At 27.5% G+C, this 27,500-nt stretch overlaps 1 long non-coding RNA gene across 1 annotated transcript in view; it reads right to left on the bottom strand.

Moving 5' to 3' along the window:
* LOC145248924 (uncharacterized) overlaps positions 1–27,500 on the bottom strand; it is a 355,269-nt gene that overhangs the window by 30,014 nt on the left and 297,755 nt on the right. The window lies entirely within an intron of this gene.

Genomic DNA, 27,500 nt, shown 5'->3' with positions numbered 1-27,500 from the left:
CTTCCTCGTCCCCGTTGTCCTCCCCCTCCTCTTATCCACCATCTTTCATATGTTTCCTTTTTGCCTTTCTTTCCATTTTAGGGCATCCATTTTTTTTTTCTTAAACTTTGTTCATTATTTGCCTGCCATACATTTTACTCTCTCTCTCTCTCTATCCACCTCCTCTTCCTTTTCTTTCTCTTTTTCTTTTCTATCTTATTATCTTCCTTCGTCTTAATCTTGCTTTTTTCGTCTTCTTCTTTTGTTTTAACCACACAAATTCCATGCACGTCATGAATAAAAACAACAATTTGTGTTCAACTAATTGTATGCAATTCGTCATATACAATAGGCATTGTGTTTCAACATTTACTGACCAAAAAAGATGTAATGCTGTGAAAGCAGACATGCCGAACAAACTTCTTGTTCTTGCTGTTCTTGTTCTCCTTGTTGTTGTTGTTGTTGGTGCTGCTGCTGCTGCTGTTGTTGATGATGATGATTGTTTTCTTCTTCTTCTTCTTCTTCTTCTTCTTCTTCTTTCCGGAACATTCTTCGCTTCAAATGTTTCGTTTTAAAATCGACCATCATCATCATCATCATCATCATCATCATCATCATCATCATCATGAGAAAAAGACATGAAGAAAGGAGAAAACATATTTCACGACTTCATTTCTTTTGCGTATTTTGTTTTCGCTTTCTTTGTCTGTATTTTTTCTTTTTTGCGGCCTATCAAACTCCATTTTCATATACAGGTTACGTAATGCGTACGCGCAGTTGCCCGTTGTAAACGATCCGTCGTGTACGCTTGATAGAACACGAGTTGCTATGTACGAAAAAAACAAAACAAAACAAAAAAACACTGTCAATCGCTAACTAATCACTGTAAACTTAATTCTTTCTAAGTATTCCAGATAGCAGTAACCGTTCGTTATGAATGCGAGGCTATAGCATCTCCCGTAAAAGCCGAAGAAGAACAGACTGAATGCCGATGTCACTGAGATGGTGGCGGGTGCAAAGTACCACATCAAACGGTGTAATGGTTAGTCGATGATATTATCGAAGGAGTTGGGGGCGGCATTTAACGCCAACAAAATAGACGAAAGAGAGAGAGAGAGAGAGAGAGAGAGAGAGAGAGAGAGAGACATATTAGTGTCGACTAACCGTAATAACAATGGTGTCTGTCGTCGCTACGAAGCCAGGTACGATACGAGGCGAGCAGTAGAAAAATACGCGGCCAAAATGACGTTATTGGTATGCCGACGGAACAAGGAAGAAGGGGATGAAAAGACACTCAGAAAGAGACTTTCAGTGTGGATAGAGCGGGCTTGAGTGAACCGAATGAGAAGCCAGAAATATCAAGAGAGAGGGAGAGAAAGAGAGGAGAGGGGGAGGTAGAGAGAGAGAGAGAGAAAGAAAGAGAGAGAGAGCCGGAGAGAGGAGGGGCAAAAGTAAATGAGAGATAAATAGATAGATAGATAGAGAGAGAGAGAGAGAGACAGAGAGAGAAAGAGAGAGAGAGAACAAAGAGCGAACAAGTAAGAAAGAGGAAGAAAGATAGAGCAAGGGAGGTAGACTAAGAGAAAGGGGAAGAGATAGAGGGGGAGAACAGGAAGGATAACAAGAGAGAGAGAGAGAGAGAGAGATAAAGAGAATGGTCAAAACAAGGAGAACAAGAGAGGGAGTCAGAGAGACTAAGGAATGTGAGTAGAAGGAAGAGGTAAAATAGAACAATAAGAGAGAGGATAGTTAATGAGAAAGAGTAACGGGGGAAAGACAGTTATTAGGAGAAATAGACAGAGAGAGAGAAAGAGAGAGAGAGAGAGAGAGAGAGAGAGAGAGAGAGAGAGAGGGAGAGGAAGAATTTTTCTAAGCAGATTTGGGTTTGAGTAGGGGAGGAAGATGATGAAGATGAGGAGGAGGGGCGAACGAGTTAACGAATCAGAATCAATGTCTGAGTGAAATAAAACAGAATAGTCGAAAGGGGGGAACTGAATTTATATTGGTATGAAAAAAAAATCTATATACTACTGTCGTCACTATATACACACCGACAAATAATATAACTACGTCATATTGTAAACTTGTAACCAGTGAAATATATATATATATATATATATATATATATATATATATATATATATATGTATATATTCCGTGGACAAATGATTCAGTATTTTCTTTCTTTTTTTTTTTTTTTTTTGTAAGTCGTCACCATTTTGAAATAGAAAAACGCAACTTCAAGCAAAACAAAGGTGCAAACAATCCCAAAGACTGGACGATCGAAAACAGGAACTTTTTATAAAGTTGAAAAATACGAACCGAAGCTAAATATCTGTGTTATTTGGATTATTCGGACTACTATGACGGGATTTTGCGCAACGGATAAATATGCACAGTATAATAATTTCTAAGTGACAGTTTCCAGGCAGTTGAAGGTTCAATCCTCAGTACGAGCGATACTACACATATAATTACGAATTACTTAAGGCTTCAAAGCTACCTCCATGAAATAAATTAAGTGTTCTGTCTGAAATTTCGTAAAAATTCCCGAGTTAGATAAGACGAATTGAAAGAAGGCCTAATATTACATCGGCCGAAACGTTTCGAAAATAACATCAAAGATGAGAATAGTAGGTAGAGTACTTCAATGGAACGACGAATTACTTAATAATTCTATACTTGACGAAACGAGAACAAAGTACCTCCATGGAATAAATCAAACGTTCCGTTCAAAATTTCATATAGATACCCGAGTTCGACATAAATATTCTCTAGTTCAACGAGACGCACGCAAAAAAGGTCGAACGTTGCATCGGTCGAAACGGGAGAATACTAGAAGCTAATATAATGTGGAATTGTTTAAAACTTTTATGGCTGACTATCTCTGTGGTAGTAAGGATTTCGTTTGAAATTTCGTACAGATTCCCGAGTTCGACATGAAGATTCTCGAGTGTGACAAGATGGACTCGAACCACGCCGGATATTTAATCGCCAACACGTTGTGAGAATAACATCCAAAATAAGAATAGTAGTCCGAGCAAGTCAAATAATACACATTATCAATGCTAATCTAAAAAATAAAAAAACAAAACAAAACACTACGTAAAAAAGTTAGGATAGTTTTACGTGTAAACAAGTTTGGGATTTTTTAAATAAAAAAAAACAAAACAAAACAAAATAACTGTCGAAAATAATTCAATAGATACGATGATCATCCCAAAGGAAAAGCCTCCCATTTTAAACTAAAAACGTCGAATAGCTACGAAGATAGGAGTGGTACCATTTAAACAAGCAATCTTTTTATTTATTGTTTTTTGCTCCATAATTTGTTTTTCTACAAAGTCACCACCATTCCCAATGCACTTTTGCCAAGAGTTCAATGACGCACCTCTGCTTCTGACGCATTTTTATGACAGGATTTGCTTTCTTAGAGTCTTACACCATAAATATCTGCAACAAAAATATGAAACTTTCAGGTCATGAATTCATAAGTTCAGTCATCATAAGAATGCAATTTACAATCTCCTCTAATCCATTTGGATGGAAAAATAGGAAAAATAGGAGGCATTACTTAAGAACTCCCTTGTACAAGTTGCCATTTGATTCAGAGCAAAGTCGATTTTTATTTCATTCAGGACCCGCCATAAGTGACCACATATATATTTTACTTTTGTTTGTAGCTTTGTTTATACTTAAGCCGTTCTCCTTTTTGCCTGTGTTGAAATGCAATATATTTTGTAGTGATAGTTTCGTAATTTTAAAAACGGCATATATCGCCTTTTTGCATTCGAACTCTTCATATGTTGTCTACTCGATTAAGAAAAGAGCAAAAAAAAAATGCAGTTTAAATTATTGTTATTGAAGTCTAAAGCGTAACATTCGATGCTTATTTATCTCCTTTCCGCGGCGGAAGATCTAACACAAGGTCGGGAAAATGGGCTTTGAAAACCCAGCGTCCTCGAGGAAAAGCACTCTGGTCTACAAAAACATGCCTGATTAGTTCCACCGGCATTCATCGGCAGAGAGTTTCGGGCGATTAGAGATTAAAGAATGAAAAGGCAAAGCCTGGGAAGGCGGACTTCCTAGAACTGCACTGAACCCTACCTGTCAGCAACCGAAAACAAACCACCTCAACAATCGCTTAAAATCTGGTGACTTTGGGGCCGAGTGAGAGCGTGGAATTCATTAAACAAGAACATCAAAAGTAATTGCAGCCCAAACCATCAATCTATCCAGACATAATAAGTCTGATAAATTTGTGCACCTATTTTCTCCCGTCTATAACTTTTTAAATACCCAATCATTTCTCCTATTACATATATCAGTTGAAATCGGAAATCGTATATTTTATTGCTAAACTTAACGAACAAATCTAAGTTCTCATTGCTTCAGTGGCGTTGGAGCTGCGCACCAAAGTATTCCATTCAGTCACAGGATAATTATAATTGTCATTAACAGAAATAAATAAAAACCGGAAGTAAAATATACGAAACCTTCGGAATAACATTTTTTTATTTACAAAATGTGCATAAAATTTAAATTTTTATAATTGACTGGGCAAAAGCTTTACTCACAAACAGTATATACTAAAACAACTAAATTAACTGTATTTTATGCATACATCGTCCGCCGTAAGCAACATTATATATATATATATATATATATATATATATATATATATATATATATATATATATATATATATATATATATATATATACACATACATACATACATATATATACATACATATAAATATATATATATATATATACATACATATAAATATATATATGCACACACACACACACACACACATATATATATATATAGTAAGTTATACAAATATATATGGCAATTAAGCTACACAGGCTTATGCCTGACGAATTCTCACGAGAATGAAACGCGGAATATTCTGTGTAGCTTAATTGCCATATATATTTTTATTACCTACTACCTAGCTCTACCTATGTATTGAGCACCATTGAAGTAAATACTAAAAATTTACGCATAAAATTATATTTCCGTATATTAATTTATGTGACTAAAGACGTAGTCATATATATATATATATATATATATATATATATATATATATATATATATATATATATATATATATATATGTAAATCTTCCCATAATTCCTTAACGAGGCTAGCACACACTCCTGATAATGTGAAGAAGATTTCACGAAAAGTTCAGACCGCGGACACTTCGAGAAGAAAAAAATACTTGGACCGTACGTCTATACGTTCGATGTATATACAAAAACGATAATACGAAAGATTGACAAAATACAAAAAGATATTACTAAACAGAAGCTTTCTACGTTTTTAACAATGTCTGCCCGAATGAAAAAACGCTGCCTAAATACACGCAATATATATATATATATATATATATATATATGTATATATATATATATATATATATATGTTGTAATAGGAATCATCCGAATAATTTGAAAGCATTATTTCGTAAGATTATAATGAAACTTTTGAAAATCGGCTAATGTTTTAATTTTATTATTAAATAATAATATAATAATAATAATAATAAAATAATAATTACACCATTACAGTATTACTTTTTTTTATTAAATAAATATTGGTGGGTGCCCGGCCTTCACCGGATGTAAATTACATTTAAATATATTTTAATTCATACAAAATTCGTATTTAATATTACACAATGAATTCTTAATTAATTATTATATTGCACCTTATATATATTGTACTGATTTCAAAAGATTACATAAAATGACTCGGGTACCGTCAGCTAGAATTGAAATCAAAATATTTAGCGTTCCAGCCGCATTTTGTACCGTTTGACCAATCGACAGATAAATAAGAAAGATTTGAAATTAAACCACTTGAAGCTATGAATGAATTTGCGTATGCACAAAAATAATAGAAATATGTCGACAAATTGAAATGAAAATCTTGCATTTCAACTTGCCGACATATTTCTGTACGCGTTATTCATCCATCCAAACAAGGATTTTACACGATATAAACCATTCTTACTGTTAAATTCAGTGTTATGTGGCCAGTGGTTTAAGAGTTTATCGGTTAAATTTTATCACACAAACACACATACGCATACATTGACTGTTTTATTTATATGAAAAAAAAAACAAACAAACAAAAAGCAAAGAAAAAATAAAGAAAAAACAAAAAAACAAAAAAACGAGAGCATTACTCAGTTTTTTAAAGTTTGTATTTTAACTTTATGCAATGATGCTCTTAAAGGATGCATCCAATTCATATTCAAATTTACGCGTTAATATTGTAATGTACATCAAGCGAATATAACTTTGATACAATCATCAACAATCTGTGGTCAAGAAGTTAGCGACCCGGATTAACGATCTAGGCGTTCCAAGTTCGAATCCAGTTCGTTCTACAACCATCGCTTTTACTTAGCAACCTTCACGTGATCCTCCCGTAAGTACCCGATGTTTGTCTAGAAAGAACTTTTACTAAAAGAATATCGGGGAAACTAATGCCAAAGGTTGCAGAGTTACGCGAGGCGGGTCAAATGATTGCATTTTTTTTTTATGGCCGTTTGTCTATGGGGATGTTTTACGCGGTTTAAATAGTTGCTAACGGAAATGCACAAAGCAGTTTACAATTTGAAAACCATATTTTTGTAGTGGTCATATAGGTTTTAAGGAGCAAAAATCTGTTTTTTAATATTATTTTTATAACTTACTGTTTGTCTGTCTGTCTGACTGTCTGTTTGTTTGTCTCCATTTTTTCAAACAGTATCTTCTCCGAAACGAGAAGTCGCAGAGTAGCACGAGGCGGGTCAAATGATTGCATTTTTTGTTAACCCTTTTACATGGGTTTTTACCCGATTAAAATAGTTTTAACTAACGGAAATGGTCGAAGCAGTTTACGATTTGGAAGCCATATTTTTTGGAGGAGCGTGAGACAGTTATTTTTTAAGAAGCTAAAATATAGTTTTTAATCATTTATAACACTTACGATGTTTATTTCTGTTTAGTAGCTTAACAATGTTTCAAGATTATTTCGGATTCACATGATAGAGGGGGTAATCAACCATGAACTTGAGATCACCATCGAAATAAAAGAAAAAAAATATATATTACAAAGGGTTTTGTCATTAAACTGGATTCCACCGAAAGTCTCAGAGTACAAAATTTCTTATGTCTATACGTTTGTTGATACATAAGTATTTTTTTTTCGATTTTATGTGTCATTAAATCTAGAAAACGAATGCAGTAGAACCCCGGGATACGGTGATCCTCAGATACGTTTTTTTTTCAGGTTACGATGTGGAATACTATGTTTTCCTCCCCCTGGTTACGGTATTTTACCCGCCTTACGGTGTTTTTTTAATAATATTATTTGATTATATCTTCAAGAACATACTTCCTAAACGGTCACCCATCTGGTACAGGCTAGGTTCAACGTTACTTAACTTCGGCGATCTGGCGAGAACCAGTATGTCAACGTGGGAAGCTTGGGCGTGGGGTCAGCGCCCTCATTCCGAAAAAAGAACTCCTCGCTACATAAGCATCTAAAAAGTTGTGGATGGCCTATGCCCCATCCAGGGTCTCAAGGCTAAGGATAAATGGATTTGATTATATACATGTGTATTATATACGCTATTGCATTTTTTTTTACTAATTTTAATGCCGTATCCCTTGGTTCTACGGTATCATATTTATAGCACCGTTGAACTTTGCAAACCCATATGAGCTGCGATTGCACAAGCGGAGATGAAGCTTTGCAGCAAAGTATGCTATGCAGCCCCTGAAAGATTAACAAAAGTCAGGGAGCTGCATAGAGCACAAAGGGACTTTTATAAACATCACGTTTTCTGTTACTGAAAATTTAAGTGTATCCTTTGTTTGTTTATAGATTCCGGTTGTACATTTCATCCATCTTACATTTATTATGTTAAAATAAAATGATGTAATTGCTCATGGCGGATCACGTATCTTTCCCAACTGTATTGATGTGTAAATGAATTTGCTAGAACTGGCTGGGATTGACCTCGGAATAACCGATTCAGTAGTCCGTACCTGTATGCAACGCATGATTCTGGCTCTCCACCACCAACGGCGTGTGCTCTAATCTTTTACGGCCAACACCACCACCAAAAGTTTTGTTTGTAATTAAATAGAGAAAATCAAGCATGCAAAACACCGATGTCTTCTAAAGTACTTAAAAAGTGAATGTAGATGAAACAAAACCTTTGCGAATATAAAAGAGAAACCAATCATCTCAACTGTTATTGTGAAAAACTGTGTGACGATAAAACTTATGCGATTGAAGTTTTACAACACAAAATTGTTTCATAAGTTTTATAGCTTAAAATTTTTTTAATGCTTAATTAATACATTTTATAGCTTCAAAATGTTTCAAGCTTAATAATTAAATCATAGCTTCAAACATTTTAAAGTTTGATTATTAAGTTTTAAAATGTTTCATGATTAATTAATGAATTTTACAGTTTTGAAATGTTTCCTGATTAATTAACAAATTTTGTAGTTTTAAAATGTTTCATGATTAATTAATAAATTTTATAGCTTCAAAATGTTTCAAGCTTAATAATTAAATCATAGCTTCCAACATTTTTAAGCTTTATTATTAAGTTTTATAGGTTAGAACTATTTTATGCTTGATTAATAAGTTTTACAGTTTTAGAATGTCTCATGATTAATTGATAAATTTTATAGCTTCAAAATGTTTCATGATTTTTTAGTTTTGAAATGATGCCTTATTAATTAATAAATTTTATAGTTTTAAAATGTTTCATGATTAATTAATAAATTTTATAGTTTTGAAATGTTTCCTGATTGATTAATGAATTTTATAGTTTTAAAATGGTTCCTGATTGATTAATAAATTTTATAGTTTTAAAATGGTTCCTGATTAATTAATAAATTTTATAGTTTTGATATGTTTCATGATTAATTTTAAAGTTTACAGTTTGGAAATGTTTCATGATTAATTAAAAAATTATAGTTTTGATATGTTCCATGATTAATTAATAAATTTTATAGTTTTGAGATGTTTCATGATTAATTAATAGATTTTATAGTTTTGAAATGTTTCCAGCTTGATTAGTATATTTTATAGATTAGAATTTTTTTATGCTTAATTAATAGGTTTTATACACTCAAAATGTTTCAAGGTAAATTTATAAATTTTATAACTTCGGAATGTCTCATGATTAATGAATAACCTAGAAATGTTTCAAGGTTAATTAGTCCGTTTTATAGTTTCGAAATGCTTCAAGCTTGATTTATATATTTTATAGCTTAGAAATGTTTTTACATTAATTAATATTATTTATAGCCCTAAAAATTTTCAAGGTTAGTTAATAAGTTTTATAGCTTCGAAATGTTTCAAGGTTAATTAAGACGTTTTATAGTTTCGAAATGCTTCAAGCTTGATTTATAAATTTCATAGCTTGGAAATGCTTCAACGTTAATTAATATTATTTAGAGCTTTAATTATTTTCAAGGTTAATTATTAAGTTTTATAGCTTCGAAATGTTTCAAGGTTAATTAATAAGTGCTATGGCATTGAAATGTTTAAAGGTCAATTAGAAAGTTTTAGAGCTACAAAATGCTTCAAGCATAGTTTATAAATTTTTTTAAAGCTTAATATTTTTCGAATTTTTAACAACTCTCATTGGTTAGAAATAACATACAACCATTTCAAGCGTAAATAATTATATAATTCCTAAGCTTATAAATGTTTCAAGGTTAATTAATTAATTTTGTAACTTAGTAACAGTTAAAACTTAATTTATAATGAGTTTTATAGCTTATAAATGTTTTAAGATTGATTAATAATTACGTTTACAGCTTCGAAACAATTCACGATTCATTAATCATAAGTTTTAAAGTTTATTAATGTTTTCCAATATATTTAATGGCTAAAACATTATTCAAGCTGAATTATTCATAATTTTTATGCCTTCAAAGTATTTCAAGTATAATTAATAATAAGCTTTAAACCTTATAAATGGTTCAAGCTAAATTTAATAATAATTTTATACCATAAACATGATTTAACCATAATATATTCTATAGCTGAGAGATGTTTGAAGCTTTATTAATAATAATTTAAAAGCTAAGAATCGCTTAAAAATGAAAATCAGTCAAATTTTTTATTAGCACTACTGCGTACAAATGTTGCAATATTAATTATTAATACGTTTTATAGCTCACAAACATTTTAAACTTAACTAATAGTTTTATAGTATACAATTGTAATAAATGTTATTAATTATAGGTTGAACGCCTTTGACACATTTCAGACTCAATTTATAATGCGTTTAATAGCGTAAAATGTATTAAACTTTATTTTAGCGTAAAAACACTTTCATTAAATAAGAGTTATGACAGAAAATGTATCAAACTTTATTGGCAATAGGTTTAATAGTTTAGCAATGTTTGACATTAGATAATAATAAATCGTATGGCTTAGACATTAGATAATAATAGATTGTATGGCGTAGACATTAAATAATAATAAATTGTATAGCTTAGACATTAAATAATAATAGATTGTATGGCTTAGATATTAAATAATAATAAATTGTATAGCTTAGACATTAAATGATAAAAAATTGTATGGGTTAGACATTAAATAATAATAAATTGTATGGCTTGGACATTAAATAATAATAAATTGTATGGCTTAGACATTAAATAATAATAAATTGTATGGCTTAGACATTAAATAATAATAAATTGTATAGCTTAGACATTAAATAATAATAAATTGTATTGCTTAGACATTAGATAATAATAAATTGTATGGCTTAGACATTAAATAATAATAAATTGTATAGCTTAGACATTAAATAATAATAAATTGTATGGCTTAGACATTAAATAATAATAAATTGTATAGCTTAGACATTAAATAATAATAAATTGTATTGCTTAGACATTAGATAATAATAGATTGTATTGCTTAGACATTAGATAATAATAAATTGTATGGCTTAGACATTAAATAATAATAAATTGTATTGCTTAGACATTAGATAATAATAAATTGTATGGCTTAGACATTAAATAATAATAAATTGTATAGCTTAGACATTAGATAATAATAAATTGTATTGCTTAGACATTAGATAATAATAAATTGTATGGCTTAGACATTAAATAATAATAAATTGTATGGCTTAGACATTAAATAATAATAGATTGTATGGCTTGGACATTAAATAATAATAAATTGTATTGCTTAGACATTAGATAATAATAAATTGTATGGCTTAGAACTTAAATAATAATAAATTGTATGGCTTAGACATTAAATAATAATAAATTGTATGGCTTGGACATTAAATAATAATAAATTGTATTGCTTAGACATTAGATAATAATAGATTGTATGGCTTAGACATTAAATAATAATAAATTGTATGGCTTAGACATTAAATAATAATAGATTGTATGGCTTAGACATTAAATAATAATAAATTGTATAGCTTAGACATTAAATAATAATAAATTGTATGGCTTGGACATTAAATAATAATAAATTGTATGGCTTAGACATTAAATAATAATAAATTGTATAGCTTAGACATTAAATAATAATAAATTGTATGGCTTGGACATTAAATAATAATAAATTGTATGGCTTAGACATTAAATAATAATAAATTGTATAGCTTAGACATTAAATAATAATAAATTGTATGGCTTGGACATTAAATAATAATAAATTGTATGGCTTAGACATTAAATAATAATAAATTGTATAGCTTAGACATTAAATAATAATAAATTGTATGGCTTGGACATTAAATAATAATAAATTGTATGGCTTAGACATTAAATAATAATAAATTGTATGGCTTAGACATTAAATAATAATAAATTGTATGGCTTGGACATTAAATAATAATAAATTGTATGGCTTAGACATTAAATAATAATAAATTGTATAGCTTAGACATTAAATAATAATAAATTGTATGGCTTAGACATTAAATAATAATAAATTGTATAGCTTAGACATTAAATAATAATAAATTGTATTGCTTAGACATTAGATAATAATAGATTGTATGGCTTAGACATTAAATAATAATAAATTGTATGGCTTAGACATTAAATAATAATAGATTGTATGGCTTGGACATTAAATAATAATAAATTGTATTGCTTAGACATTAGATAATAATAAATTGTATGGCTTAGAACTTAAATAATAATAAATTGTATGGCTTAGACATTAAATAATAATAAATTGTATGGCTTGGACATTAAATAATAATAAATTGTATTGCTTAGACATTAGATAATAATAGATTGTATGGCTTAGACATTAAATAATAATAAATTGTATGGCTTAGACATTAAATAATAATAGATTGTATGGCTTAGACATTAAATAATAATAAATTGTATAGCTTAGACATTAAATAATAATAAATTGTATGGCTTGGACATTAAATAATAATAAATTGTATGGCTTAGACATTAAATAATAATAAATTGTATAGCTTAGACATTAAATAATAATAAATTGTATGGCTTAGACATTAAATAATAATAAATTGTATGGCTTAGAATGCTTCTATGCTGTAGTAATAGTAAAACCTAATAAAGAATAAGTTCAATTAATTCTAATGCTTCAAGGTCAATTTTTAATAACTTTTATGAACTAGAAATATCTAACGCTTTATTAATAATAAGCTTAATAGCTTACCGATGTTTCAAGCTTAATTAACTATGTTTTCTAACCTAGCAATATTAAAAGCTTTATTAATGCTATATATAATAGGTTAACAATGTTTCAAGGTTAATTAATTATGCGTTTTCTGTCCTGAAAATATTCCAAACTTAATTAATACTAAGTTTAATAGCTTAACGATGCTTCAAGCTTAATTATGAATAAGTTTTATAGTCTAAAATATCTAAAGCTTATTTAATACTAAGTTTACAAGCTTAACAATGTTCTAAACTTTATTAATTTCATGTTTTATCGCCAATAAATATTTAAAACTTAATTAATACTAAGTTTAATAGCTTAATATTGCCTGACGCTTAATAAATTACAAGTTCTAAAGCCTAAGTATATTTCAAGTTTAACAATGTTCTAAACTTTATTAATTTAAAGTTTTATAGCCAAGAAATGTTTAAAAGATTGTATTAATTAATTATTACTAACTTGATAAAAAACGCTTTATTAATTATTGCTAACATTGGATTAATAAATTATTACTAACATTGTTAATTATTTATAGCAAACTAAACTAAAGGCTTAAAAACTTAGTATTAGCGTTTAATATTTCTAGGCTATAAAAGATAATTAAAATAAACTACAATCAATGTACCAAATATTAAAAGATTTATTATTTATCAACAATGGTTCAAGCTTAATTATTAGTTTTATAGACTAGAAATATTGAAAGCTTTATAAATTATTAACAATGTTTCAAGCTTTAATAATTATGTTTCATAGCCTAGAAAAGCTTTATTAATTATTAACAAGGTGTGAAGCTTAATAGTTTTATAGACTAGAAATATTTAAAGCTTTAATAATTATGTTTCATAGCCAAGAAGTAGCTTTATTAATTATTAACAATGTTTGAAGCTTAATAGTTCTATAGACTAAAAATATTTAAAGCTTTCTTAACTATGACAATGTTTCAAGTATAATTAATTATGTTTTATAGGTTGGAAATATTCCAAGCTTTATTATTTATAAACAATGTTTCAAGTTTTATTATTAGTTTTACACACTAGAAATATTTAAAGCTTTATTAACTAGTAACAATGTTTAAGCTTAATTAATAGTTTTATAGCCTAGAAATATTTCAAGCATTATTAATATCAAGCTTTAAAGCTTAAGAATGTTTCAAGTATAAATATGAGTTTTATAGACTAGAAATATTTAAACTTTATCAATACAACATTTATAAATATTACGAACTTTATAAATTATTAATAATGTTTCAAGTTTAATTATAAGTTTTATGGACTAGAAATATTAAAGCTTTATCATTACTAAATTTAAATTTTAGCAATTTCTTAAACTTTATTTTATTATGAGTTGGATAGCCTAGCAGTATGTAAACCTTAATTAATACTAAGTTTAATAAATTAACAATGTTTAAAGCTAAATAAATTTTAAGTTTGATAGATTGGTTGGTTGTTTTTGTTTTACGGCATAGCAACCCTTTTCGGGTTATTTAATGCCGAATCCAAAGATTTTAAAGAAAAAATTTTTAATAGAATATATTTGTTGTTTTCACGTCGGTTTCTATTAACCCATAGTTGGGACCCTAACAGGTACTACCACTCCGGGTCAGAGTGGACCTGGGAGCAATGGTAATTGAAGGGTGGCTCCACACTTCCCAAAGCCCACAAGCTGGGGCCTCACCACTGGATATAGTTTAAGGTCATATCCAGGACCCTAAGTTTAATAGAATAGATATATTTTAAACTAAATTAATACAAAGTAGCTTAAAAATGTTTTAGGCTTATTTACTTAAAAGTTTGATAGACTAGAAACATTGAACGCTTAATTAATACTACGTTTAATAGCAAACATATGTTTCACAGTTCATTTATAAGTTTTATAGCCTTGAAATATTTAAAGCTTAATAATTACAAAGTTGATTGCTTAAAATAGTTGAGACTTAATTAATTGTAAGTTTTATAGCCTAGAAATATTTAGAGCTTAATAAATACTAAGTGAAAAAGCTCAACAATGTTTCAAGCTAAATTACTTTAATTTTAATAGTTCAGAAATATTTCAAGTTTGATTAGTACTGGATTTAAAAGCTTAAAATGTTTCAAGCTTAAATTATTATAATTATATTAAGTTTGAAATCTTAACAATGTTTCAAACTAAATTTATTTCAAGTTTTATAGCCTAAGAATGGTTAAAGGTTAATTATTGCTAAGTTAAATATGTTAACAATGTTTCAAACTTAATCATAAGTTTTATTTTCTAGAAATATTAAAAGCACAATTAATACTGTTTAAGAGCTTATCAACGTATCAGGCTTTATTAATGATGAGTTTTTTTTTTACCTAAAAATGTTTAAAACTGTAAAATACATATTTTAAACGCTTAACAATGTGTGAAGCATAATTGTTTTTTTAAAGTTTTATAATCGAGAAATCTTTAAAACTAAATAAATCAAAGTTTAATAGCTTAACAATATTTCCAGATAATTATATTATACGTTTCTTTTTACCCTAATATATATCTAAAGCTTAATTCATTCTTAGTTGCTTTACAATGTTTAACGCTTAATTATCAAATTATTTAATTTAAAAATAGTGTAAGCTAAATTAATACTAAGTTTAAAACTTAACAATGCTTCAGACTTAATTAATTATCAGTTTTAAAGACGAAAAATATTTAAAACTTAATTGATATAAAGTTTAGAGCTTAATAATGTTTCAAGCTTGATTGATTATAAGTTCAATAGTTCAGAAATATTTAAAGCTTACTTAATAGTAAGTTGAAAAGCCTTATAATGTTTTAAGCTTAATTATAGCTTTTATATAGTAGAAATATCCAAAGCTTTATCAAGACTAAGTTAAAAGGCTTAACAATGTTTTAACAATCTTTTTTATAAATGTTATAAGGTAAAATATTTTAACTTTAATTAATACTATGTTTAATAGCGTAAAAATATTAGAAGGTGAATAAATTATGAGTCTTATAGAATGTATACATTTAAAGCTTAATTCATACTTAGTAACTTTAAAACGTTTAAGGCTTAATTACTTATAAGTTAAAAAAAAACTAGACACATTTAACGCTTAATAAATACTTAGTTTAAAAGCTTAATTTTGTTTAAAACTTAATTATTATATTTTAATAGCCAAGAAAAAAATTTCAAGCTTTATTAATATTAAGTTTAAAAAGTTAACAATGTTTCTAGCTTTATTTATTATGTTTTATGGCCTGGAATTATTTACAGCTTTATTAATACTATGTTTAAAAGCTCAATGTTTCAAGCTTAATAAAATATGTTTTATAGCATAGAAATATTTAAAGCTTTTTTAAATACGAAGTTGAAAAGCTTAACAATATTTACAGCTTTATTAATACTATGTTTAAAAGCTTAGCAATGTTTCAAGCTTAATAAAATATGTTTTATAACATAGAAATATTTAAAGCTTTTTTAAATACGAAGTTGAAAAGCTTCACAATATTTACAGCTTTATTAATACTATGTTTAAAAGCTTAGCAATGTTTCAAGCTTAATAAAATATGTTTTATAGCATAGAAATATTTAAAGCTTTTTTAAATACGAAGTTGAAAAGCTTAACAATATTTACAGCTTTATTAATATTATGTTTAAAAGCTTAGCAATGTTTCAAGCTTAATAAAATATGTTTTATAGCATAGAAATATTTAAAGCTTTTTTAAATACGAAGTTGAAAAGCTTAACAATATTTACAGCTTTATTAATACTATGTTTAAAAGCTTAGCAATGTTTCAAGCTTAATAAAATATGTTTTATAACATAGAAATATTTAAAGCTTTTTTAAATACGAAGTTGAAAAGCTTCACAATATTTACAGCTTTATTAATACTATGTTTAAAAGCTTAGCAATGTTTCAAGCTTAATAAAATATGTTTTATAGCATAGAAATATTTAAAGCTTTTTTAAATACGAAGTTGAAAAGCTTAACAATATTTACAGCTTTATTAATACTATGTTTAAAAGCTTAGCAATGTTTCAAGCTTAATAAAATATGTTTTATAGCATAGAAATATTTAAAGCTTTTTTTAAATACGAAGTTGAAAAGCTTAACAATATTTCAAGCTAAATTAATTATGTTTTATTTACCTAGCAATGTTTCCATCTTTTTTATTATTAAGTTTAAAAGCCTAAAAATGTTCAAGCTTAATTAATTATGTTTTATAGCCTATGAATATTTAAAGGTTCATTAATACTAAAGTTTAAAAGCTAAACAATGTTTCGAGCTTAATTATTAATGTTTAATAGCCAAGAAATATTTACAGCTACGTTTAAAAACTTAACACTTTTTAATCTTAATTAATTATGTTTTATAGCATAGAAATATTTCAGGCTTCATTAATATCAAGCTTTTTTTTACATGGGGGTCACCATTTATCAAGGCCCGAAGGCCACTCAGGAATAAGGGTCATTGCGTGTACAGTAATCAAAGAGATATTATTGTAGTAATCATTAGTATTGGGGGTTTTGATAGAGTGTCTTACTTAAGTGGGCGATTTGTCAGGAGTTTGTTTATGTTGGACTTGAAGACTTAACAATGTTTCTAAGACTAATTATTAGTTTTATAGACTAGAAATATTTAAACTTTATCAATACTACGCTTAAAAGTTTAACGATATTTCAACCTTAATTAATTACACATTTTATAAGCTAGCAATATTTAAACTCTAATTAATACTAAGTTTAAAAGCTTAACGATGTTTAAATCTTAATGTATTATATGTTTTATAAGCCAGCAATATTTAAACCTTAATTAATACTAAGTTTAAAAGCTTAACGATATTTCAACCCTAATTAATTATATATTTTATAAGCCAGCAAGTTTAAAAGCTTTAGAATGTTTCAACCTTAATTAATTATATGTTTTTAAGCTAGTAATATTTAAACCTTAATTAATAATAAGTTTAATAACTTAACAATGTTGAAGCTCAATAAATTACAGGTTTTATAGAACAAATACATTTCAAGCATAATTAATTATTGGTAGGTTAACAATGTTTGAGGCGTAATTACTTATAAATGTTTTAGATTAGGAATGTTAACCTCCTCATTTATACTAAGTTTAATAGCTTAACAATGTTGCAAGCTTAATTAATAAGTTTTATAACCTAAAAATATTCAAACCTTAATTAATACTAAGTTCGATTGCCAAAAATAGTTGAGATTTAATTCGTTGTAAGTTTTATAGCCTTAAACTATTTAAAGTTTTATAATTACGAAGTTTTATAGCCTTAAACTATTTAAAGCTTTATAATTACGAAGTTTTATAGCCTTAAACTATTTAAAGCTTTATAATTACGAAGTTTTATAGCCTTAAACTATTTAAAGCTTTATAATTACGAAGTTTAAAAGCTCAACAATGTTTTACACTAAATTATTATAAGTTTAATAACCTAAAAATATTTTAAGCTTAATTAATAAGTTGAAACGCTTGACAATGTTTCAAGCTTAAGTTATTATAAGTTATATAGTTCAGAAATATGTTCAGCTTAGTTAATACTAAGTTTAACGCTTAACAATGTTTCAAGTTTAATTTATTATAAGTTAAATAGCCAACAAAATATTTAACATTGATTAGTGTTATTGCCTAGACATATTTCAATCTGAAAATACATAGTTTGAAAGTTTTGCTATGCTTCAAACTGAATTTATTAATATAGCTTAACAATAATACATAAATGTTTAAAACTTAATAAATACTAACTTTAATAGCTTAACTATATTAAATAAATGTTTAAAACTTAATAAATACTAAGTTTAATAGCTTAACAATAATAAATAAATGGTTAAAACTTAATAAATACTAAGTTTAATAGCTAAACAATAACAAATAAATGTTTAAAACTTAATAAATACTAAGTTTAATAGCTTAACAATAATAAATAAATGTTCAAAACTTAATAAATACTAAGTTTAATAGCTTAACAATAACAAATAAATGTTTAAAACTTAATAAATACTAAGTTTAATAGCTTAACAATAATAAATAAATGTTTAAAACTTAATAAATACTAAGTTTAATAGCTAAACAATAATAAATAAATGTTTAAAACTTAATAACTACTAAGTTTAATAGCTTAACAATAATAAATAAATGTTTAAAACTTAATAAATACTAAGTTTAATAGCTTAACAATAACAAATAAATGGTTAAAACTTAATAAATACTAAGTTTAATAGCTTAACAATAATAAATAAATGGTTAAAACTTAATAAATACTAAGTTTAATAGCTTAACAATAATACATAAATGTTTAAAACTTAATAAATACTAAGTTTAATAGCTTAACAATAACAAATAAATGTTTAAAACTTAATAAATACTAAGTTTAATAGCTTAACAATAATAAATAAATGTTTAAAACTTAATAAATACTAACTTTAATAGCTTAACAATAATAAATAATTGTTTAAAACTTAATAAATACTAAGTTTAATAGCTAAACAATAACAAATAAATGTTTAAAACTTAATAAATACTAAGTTTAATAGCTTAACAATAATAAATAATTGTTTAAAACTTAATAAATACTAAGTTTAATAGCTTAACAATAACAAATAAATGTTTAAAACTTAATAAATACTAAGTTTAATAGCTTAACAATAATAAATAAATGTTTAAAACTTGATAAATACTAAGTTTAATAGCTAAACAATAATAAATGTTTAAAACTTACTAAATACTAAGTTTAATAGCTTAACAATAATAAATAAATGGTTAAAACTTAATAACTACTAAGTTTAATAGCTTAACAATAATAAATAAATGTTTAAAACTTAATAACTACTAAGTTTAATAGCTTAACAATAATAAATAAATGGTTAAAACTTAATAAATACTAGGTTTAATAGCTTAACAATAATAAGTAAATGGTTAAAACTTAATAAATACTAAGTTTAATAGCTTAACAATAATAAATAAATGTTTAAAACTTAATAAATACTAAGTTTAATAGCTTAACAATAATAAATAAATGGTTAAAACTTAATACATACTAAGTTTAATAGCTTAACAATAATAAACAAATGTTTAAAACTTAATAAATACTAAGTTTAATAGCTTCACAATATTTCAAGCTATGTATATGTCATAGGTAATCGTAATAATGATAATAAATAAGTGTTTAAAACGTAATAAACAGTATACAATAATAATAAATAGCTTAACGATAATAATAAATAAATGTTTAAAATTTAATAACTACTAAGTTTAATAGATTAACAATATTTCAAGCAATATATATTCTAAGTTTTTCAGCCAAGATACAACTAAAGCTTAATTTATACTTAGTAGCTTCACAATGTTCCAAGCTTTATTAATTATAATTTTTATAGTCTATAAATATTTAAAGTTTAGTAATACTTCGTTTAAAAGCTTACTAAGTTTTATAGCTTAATAATATTTCAAGCTTATTTGTTAATAAGTTTTATCGCTTAGAAACATTTCAAGCTTAATTGATATTAAATTTAAAAGCTTTACAATGTTTCAAGTTTAATTATAAGTTTTATAGATTAGAAATATCCAAAGCTTTATCAATTCTAATTTTAAAGCTTACCAATGTTTCACCCTTAAGTAGAATTATTTAAAGGGAAATTAATACTATGCTTACTAGCTTAATAGATTATAAGTTTTATAGTATGAATATATAAAGCTTAATTTATACTAAGTTGCTTAACAAACGTTTCAAGCTTAATTACTTATAAGTTTAAAAAACTAGAAACATTAAACGCTTAATTAATACTAAGTTTAATAAGGTTATTATGTTTTAAATTTAATTTTTATATTTTGATAGTCTAGAAATATTGTAAGCTTGATTAATACTAAGTTAAATAGCTTAACAATGTTTTAAGCTTAATTATTACTTTTATAGTACTAGAAATATTCTAATTTTTATAAATACTAGGTTTAAATGATTAAAAATGTCTCAAGTTTAATTAATTATGTTATATAGCTTAGACATATTTAAAACTTTATTAATACTAAAGTTAATAGTTTAAGAATGTTTCAAGCTTAATTAAATATGTGTTTTATAACCTAGAAATTATTAAGCTTAATTAATACTAAGCTTAAAAGCTTACAAATGTTTTAGACTTGATAATTATCAGTTTTATATCCGAGAAATATTTACAGCTTAATTCATCAATGTTTTATAGCTTAACAATGTTTATAGTTTAACAATGTTTTAAGCTTGATTAATTAAAAGTTTTTAGACTAGCAAGATTTAAAATTTAATTAATACTTAGCTTAAAAACTCAATCATGCATGAAGCTTAATTATTTATAAGTTTTACAATCATTGAATAATTCAAATCTTAATTAATACAAAGTTTTTAAGCTTAACAATGTTTAAGGCTTAATTAATAAACTATTTATATTATAGAAGTGATTAAAGCTTAATACTAAATTGTTAAGCTTAACAATGTTTCAGACTTTATCAATTATAAGTTTCATAGCCTATAAATATTAGCAACTTTAATGATACTTAGTTTAATAAGTTAACAATATTTCAAGCTTAATAAATTATAAGTTATATAGCCGAGAAATAATTACGGCTTTATTAATACTAAGTTTAATAGCTTAACAATATTTCAAGCTTGATTAATATTTATCATTTAATAATAATATTTATTAATTGATTACAATATTATAAGTCTTCTAACCTAGATATACTTATAGATTAAGTAATACATAGTAGTTTATTAATGTATCAAGCTTAATTAATTATAAGTTTTATAGCCTAGAAATATTTAAAGCTTAATTATTATTATGTTTAATAGCTTAACAATGTTTGATATTTAATACATTATAAGTTTTATAGCCTAAATTTATTTTAAGCTAATTTAATACTTAGTAGTTTGACATAGTTTAAGCCTTAATTAATTATAAATTTTATAGACTAGAAATATTTTATGCGTAATTAATACTAAGTTTAATAGCTTAACAATGTTTTAAACTTAATTAAAAAGTTTTATAGTCTCAAAATATTTAAAGCTTAATTAATACTAAGTTTTATTCAAACTTAATTGTAAGTTTTATTGTCTAGAATTACTTAACGCTTAATTAATACTAAGTTTTATAGATTTACGATTTTCTAGGCTTAATTAATTATAACTTTTTATAAACAAGAAATGGTTAAAACTTAATTAATGCTAAGTACAATAGCTTAACGATGCTTCAAGCCTAATTATTAAAAAGTTTTATAGCCGTAAAATATTTATAGCTTAATTAATACTAAGTCTAAAAGCTAAAAAATTTTTCAAGATTAATTAATTATAAGTTTTATAGCTGAGAAATGTTTAAAACTTATTCAAAGTTTAATGGCTTAACAATGTTTAATGCTTAATAAATTACAAGTTTTGTAGCCTAGATATTTTAAAGCTTAATTGATACTTAGTAGCTTAACAATGTTTTAAACTTAATTAATTATGTCTTATAGCCTAGAAATATTTTAAGCCTAATTAATACTAAGTTTAAAAGCCTAACAATGTTTCAAGCTTAATTACTTATAAGTTTTTTTAGCCTAGAAATATTTTAAGCTTAAGTAATACTAAGTAAAAGAATAACAATAATAATTTCAATACCAGTGTTTAAAAAACAATGCATGAAAAGTAAGTATCAATATCTGCAATCGGAATTAGACTATGGAAATGTAAAGAAGCCACGGTCATTGGCATTGTAGTAGAAAAGCTTGGGTTCATAAGGAAGAGACAGCATAAATGGCTAAATCAGATTGACGAGAGAATTTCGTTTTTAATTTTGCAAAAAAGCTTGCATTTTAGGAACGGCGAAAGTTTTAAGGTACAGCTTGAATGTCTAAAGTCAAAGGAATTAGCCTGAGGTTAAAGAAAACAACCATACTGAAAACGGCCAAAAGTTGAGACTATTATGGAGTATTAATAATAATTATACTACTACTACTACTACTACTACTACTACTACTACTACTACTACTACTACTAATAATAATAATAATACTAATAATACTAATAATAATAATAATGATAACAATATTGATGAAACCGGGACTAATAATAATGATAATAATAATGATAATAATATTGATGAAACCGGGACCTAAGGGAAGATTGCGACTATGTAATGGACATAACTGTTGGAAACAACTGAACTATTTTAGTAACACTCAGACAAAACATGTTTCAAAAAACAAAAACGCAAATAACAAAACACATAACTTTTGTCCTCTGAAAAGAATATGGTTAAAATCCTCCAATCTAAAGTGAGTTTGCCATCAGAAATAATAATAATAATAATAATAATAATAATAATAATAATAATAATAATAATAATAATAATAATAATAATAATAATAAGGAGAGAGCGCTGACCAGACCTCCGCTGCTAGGAGAACTGGGACCTTGAGGAGGCTTATGGCCGATCAAGTTCCAATGGAGACCGATGGCCGCTGCCAGCGAGAAGTCAAATGTAAGCGGCTGTTGCGACAACGCAAATTTATTTTGCAAGTGTTATCGAAAGAGGTTGAGAGTACTGGAAATCTGTGGAGACTTCCAGGAAACACCACAGGTTGTTTTCAAGGCGAGATCTTTGATGACCTGTGTGAAAGTTCCCTGTGAACCAATAATAATAATAATAATAATAATAATAATAATAATAATAATAATAATAATAATAATAATCTAGAGAGACTTTTTGTCACTCAGTCTCCATGAAACGCCACAAGTTATTTAAAAAAAATTTCTTTTATGATGGCCTGTGTGTAAAATCCTAGTGACTACTACTACTACTACTACTACTACTACTACTACTACTACTACTACTACTACTATAATTAATGATATGCCATGCCATATCGTAGATTTCGCCGTTCCAGTTGACCACGGGAGACGCAGAAGTGAAGCAAATACACGGAACTGGCCAGAGATCTGAAACGGATATGGCAGATGAAAATCAAGATAACACTAATAATGGTAGGAGCACTAGAAATCTTCGAAAAAAAGAATGGGAGAAATTGAAATTAGATGGATGTCTGAAAAAATACAACGGTGTTAATGAAAACGGCTGAAATATTAAAGAAAAATCCTTAAATGCAAGGGAAAATACACCCGAGCTCCAAACGCTAACTGGACAGATAACAAATTTAAAACGAAAAATAAAATAGAGGAACACCACTCGGAATCCAAAAAAACTGAAACAGTATAAGTGTAACACATGATAGGTGTGAAAGGGTCAAGAAAAGTTGAAAGACCGATCAGAGAAAACACTAACCAGACCTCCACTGAATGAGTGCAAAGAGGACTGAGGCTTATTGCCACCTAAATAAAACTCTAGACAATGGTCTATACCATGGAGAAATAATTGTGTACAGCTGTTGCGATAACGGAAATTCATTTGAAAAATTGATTAAAAGAGGTGTAGAATAGTGAAAATCTGGGGATACTTGTTGTCACTCAGACTCCAGAGAACACCACAGGTTGTTGACAGTGAGAAATCTTTGATGATGGCCTGTGTGAAAACTCCTAGTGAGTACAAAGAATAATAATAATGTATTTGATATGAATAAATAAATTACTGACATAGCTCTATGATTTCATACGAGGGCGTGCAATAAGTAATGCCCCCTGACCTACTTCCAGTTGTCTGATCTAGCTGAAATTTTGCATGTGCAATGATTTATATCTCTACGGGTTATGTGGCAAATTACAGCTCTGAACTAATTGTGGTTTCTGTTTTACAGGTGTTTGAACAGAGTCAGGTGTGAAATGGAGCCTGTTGAATGTCGAGCAGTGATCCGGTTTTTGTATTTGAAAGGACGCACACCACAGGAGACTTTTGATGAAATGAAAGAAACTTATTGTGATAATGCCCCATCATATGACCTTGTAAAACGCTGGCATCGTGAATTCAAACATGGCCGGAAGTCTATGGAAACAGCTCCCAGACCTGGTCGCCCCCCTTCTGCCATTGATGAGGCATCTGTCCGTCAAGTTGAGACTGCGATTTTGGAAAATCGGCACATTACTATTCGCCAAATAGCTCAAGATGTCAAGATTAGTACAGGGTCTGTGGAAACTGTCATTCATGACCATTTGCATATGCAATGCATAAGGTGTCTGCCAGATGGATTCCCAGGTTGCTCACACCATTCCAGAAGCGAGAAAGCGTCGAGTGCTCGAGGATGAATTTGGAGTTGTGCCAAGAAGATGAGTCAAAGTTTTTCAAAGGACTGATTACACAGGATGAAACCTGGGTCTATCACTATGATCCAGAGACCAAAGCCCAGTCAATGCAGTGGAAGCACTTGGACTCACCACCTCCAAAGAAGGCAAGAGTGCAGCCCTCCACTGGCAAGGTCATGCTCACAGTCTTTTGGGATCAGGACGCAGGAGTGATGACAGATTTCCTGGCAAAGGGTACCACAATTACAGGAGCCTATTATGCTTCACTTTTGAGGAAATTAATGGAAGTTATCAAAATCAAGAGGCGGGGCAAGATCAGCAAAGGTACCCTCCTCCTGCAGGACAACACTCTGGTCCACAACTCGCATGTCGCCAGATCAGAAACACGGGCGTGTGGTTATAAAATCCCACCCAATCCTCCCTACTCTCCTGACCTTGCACCCTCAAACTTTAACCTCTTCCCAGCCATGAAGTTGTTTTTGAAAGGAAAGGGTTTCCCAGATGATGCAGCCTTGATTTCTGAAGTCACGTCGTGGTTGGAGGTCCAACATGGGGTGTTCTACAAAAACGGTCTCCAGAGCTGCATCAAACGATGGGAGAAATGCATAACTCTGGGTGGTCCATATGTAGAGAAAGACTAATAACTGTGTCAAGTTTCGTTGCTCTACTGTGGGAAGTGGGTCAGGGGCATTACTTATTGCGCGCCCCTCGTATGGTTCGTCATTTTTGATTAAATAACACAAAAGAGGATGTTTATTTATGAGGACTATTTTTCAACTTTTATTCTGAATAAACGCTTTGTAAGGCAATTGAAAAACAAGTGAAGCGTGCATTGCCCCTCGTGAGTGCACAGTGAACGAGGCATAAAAATGACTAAGTTCAGCATTTGCCCCTCCCCCTATTTAGCTCCAAAAGTATCCAGGGGATGTTAAATCCTGGTGAAAATAGAAAAACAGTGCAGTTTTAGACCTTAATATATGTAAATTTGAGTTCTGCACCATGCAAAAACAGAAATGACCAAGTCCATCATTTGCCCTTCCCCCATTTAGCTCCAAAAGTCCCCAAGCCTTAACATATTTAAATTTGAGTTCAGCACCATGCAAAACTGCTAAATAGACATACACAGAAAAGTTTGAACAAATATGGTAAAATAGTGTAAAAAATGGAGTGTTTTTATCAGCCCTAATAGACAACCCTAACCTTAACTCTAACCCTAACCCTAACGCAAGAGTTATCGTGAAGTATAGATAAACAAAATAATGTAGAAATCAGTTAGTTACAACTTTTCAGAAATTTTTATAAAAATCCAAGCCATCAATTTTTTTGATAAGCAGAAAAGTGTCAATTGTAGCCATTTTAACGCGAAAAGCACTCATGGGGGAGAAAACCAGAATTTTACCGGAAAATCCGTTCAGTTATATTTTTTACTCATAAGATGTTTAATGTTTGTGCAAAATTTAAAAAAAAAAAAATCCAAGTCGTGGTTATTGAGAAAACTTCGGACAGACGAACCGACGAACAAACGAACGGACAGGGGTGAGTTTATAAGTCCACACTTCCTTTTTGTCGGGAGTCGAATAAAGCGTTTTTATAGATAAACATGTCACTTTAAAAAGTATGTTCAAGTAATTTAATAAAACTTATGCATTATATCATGACTTTAGAAGTAAGAAATAAAAACGGAGCAAAAACAGATAATATATTAAAAATAAATTTTCTCTTAGGGACGAAAAACTAGTGGAAATCTTCATTCTGAGCTGGGACCGGTAGTATTGCACCAGCTAATCTGGGTATTGATAAAACATTAAGCGTTAATATATATATATATATATATATATATATATATATATATATATATATATATATATATATATATATATTATATGTATATAAAAAATATTAAAGTATATATATATATTATATATATATTATATATGTATATAAAAAATATTAAAGTATATATATATATATATTATATATATTATATATGTATATAAAAAATATTAAAGTATATATATATATATATATTATATATATTATATATGTATATATATATATATATATATATATATATATATATATATATATATATATATATATATACTTTAATATTCTTTTTACCCCAAAATTTATTCATATTAAAATTCGGTAATGTTCATATGCCAATAAAATACAAAGTCAATATTAATAGGCTAATTAATTAAGCTTCTTGATTATAGGTTTTTATAATCGAGCAAGCGTATAATATTTTTGCAAAACTCAAGACAACGAAATATGAAATAAGAACATTATATGGTGTATTTTCTTGATGTGTTACAATCGTAACACATAAATGAAATACATCGTATGACGTTGACATTTTATATTTCATCGTCTTGATTTTTGCAATATATATATATATATATATATATATATATATATATATATATATATATATATTGCCTATGCCTATACATCTTGTTAAAATTTAAAGAAAAATTGAAGGTATCTAAATTTTCACGAAGATCTAAAAGTCTCTTTACACAATATCAAATTAAACAGACATTTCGAGAATATTCATCAGTTTATTAGCTTAAACCTAATTGCTAAAATGTCCGAAAATTCTGAGGTTTCGTTTATTA

This window comes from Euprymna scolopes, chromosome 27, assembly GCF_053919585.1.
Source record: "Euprymna scolopes isolate OS-2025 chromosome 27, ASM5391958v1, whole genome shotgun sequence".
Lineage (NCBI taxonomy): Eukaryota > Metazoa > Mollusca > Cephalopoda > Sepiida > Sepiolidae > Euprymna > Euprymna scolopes.
The sequence above is the reverse complement of the archived record's forward strand: the minus strand, read 5'-3'. Positions and strand labels throughout refer to the sequence as shown.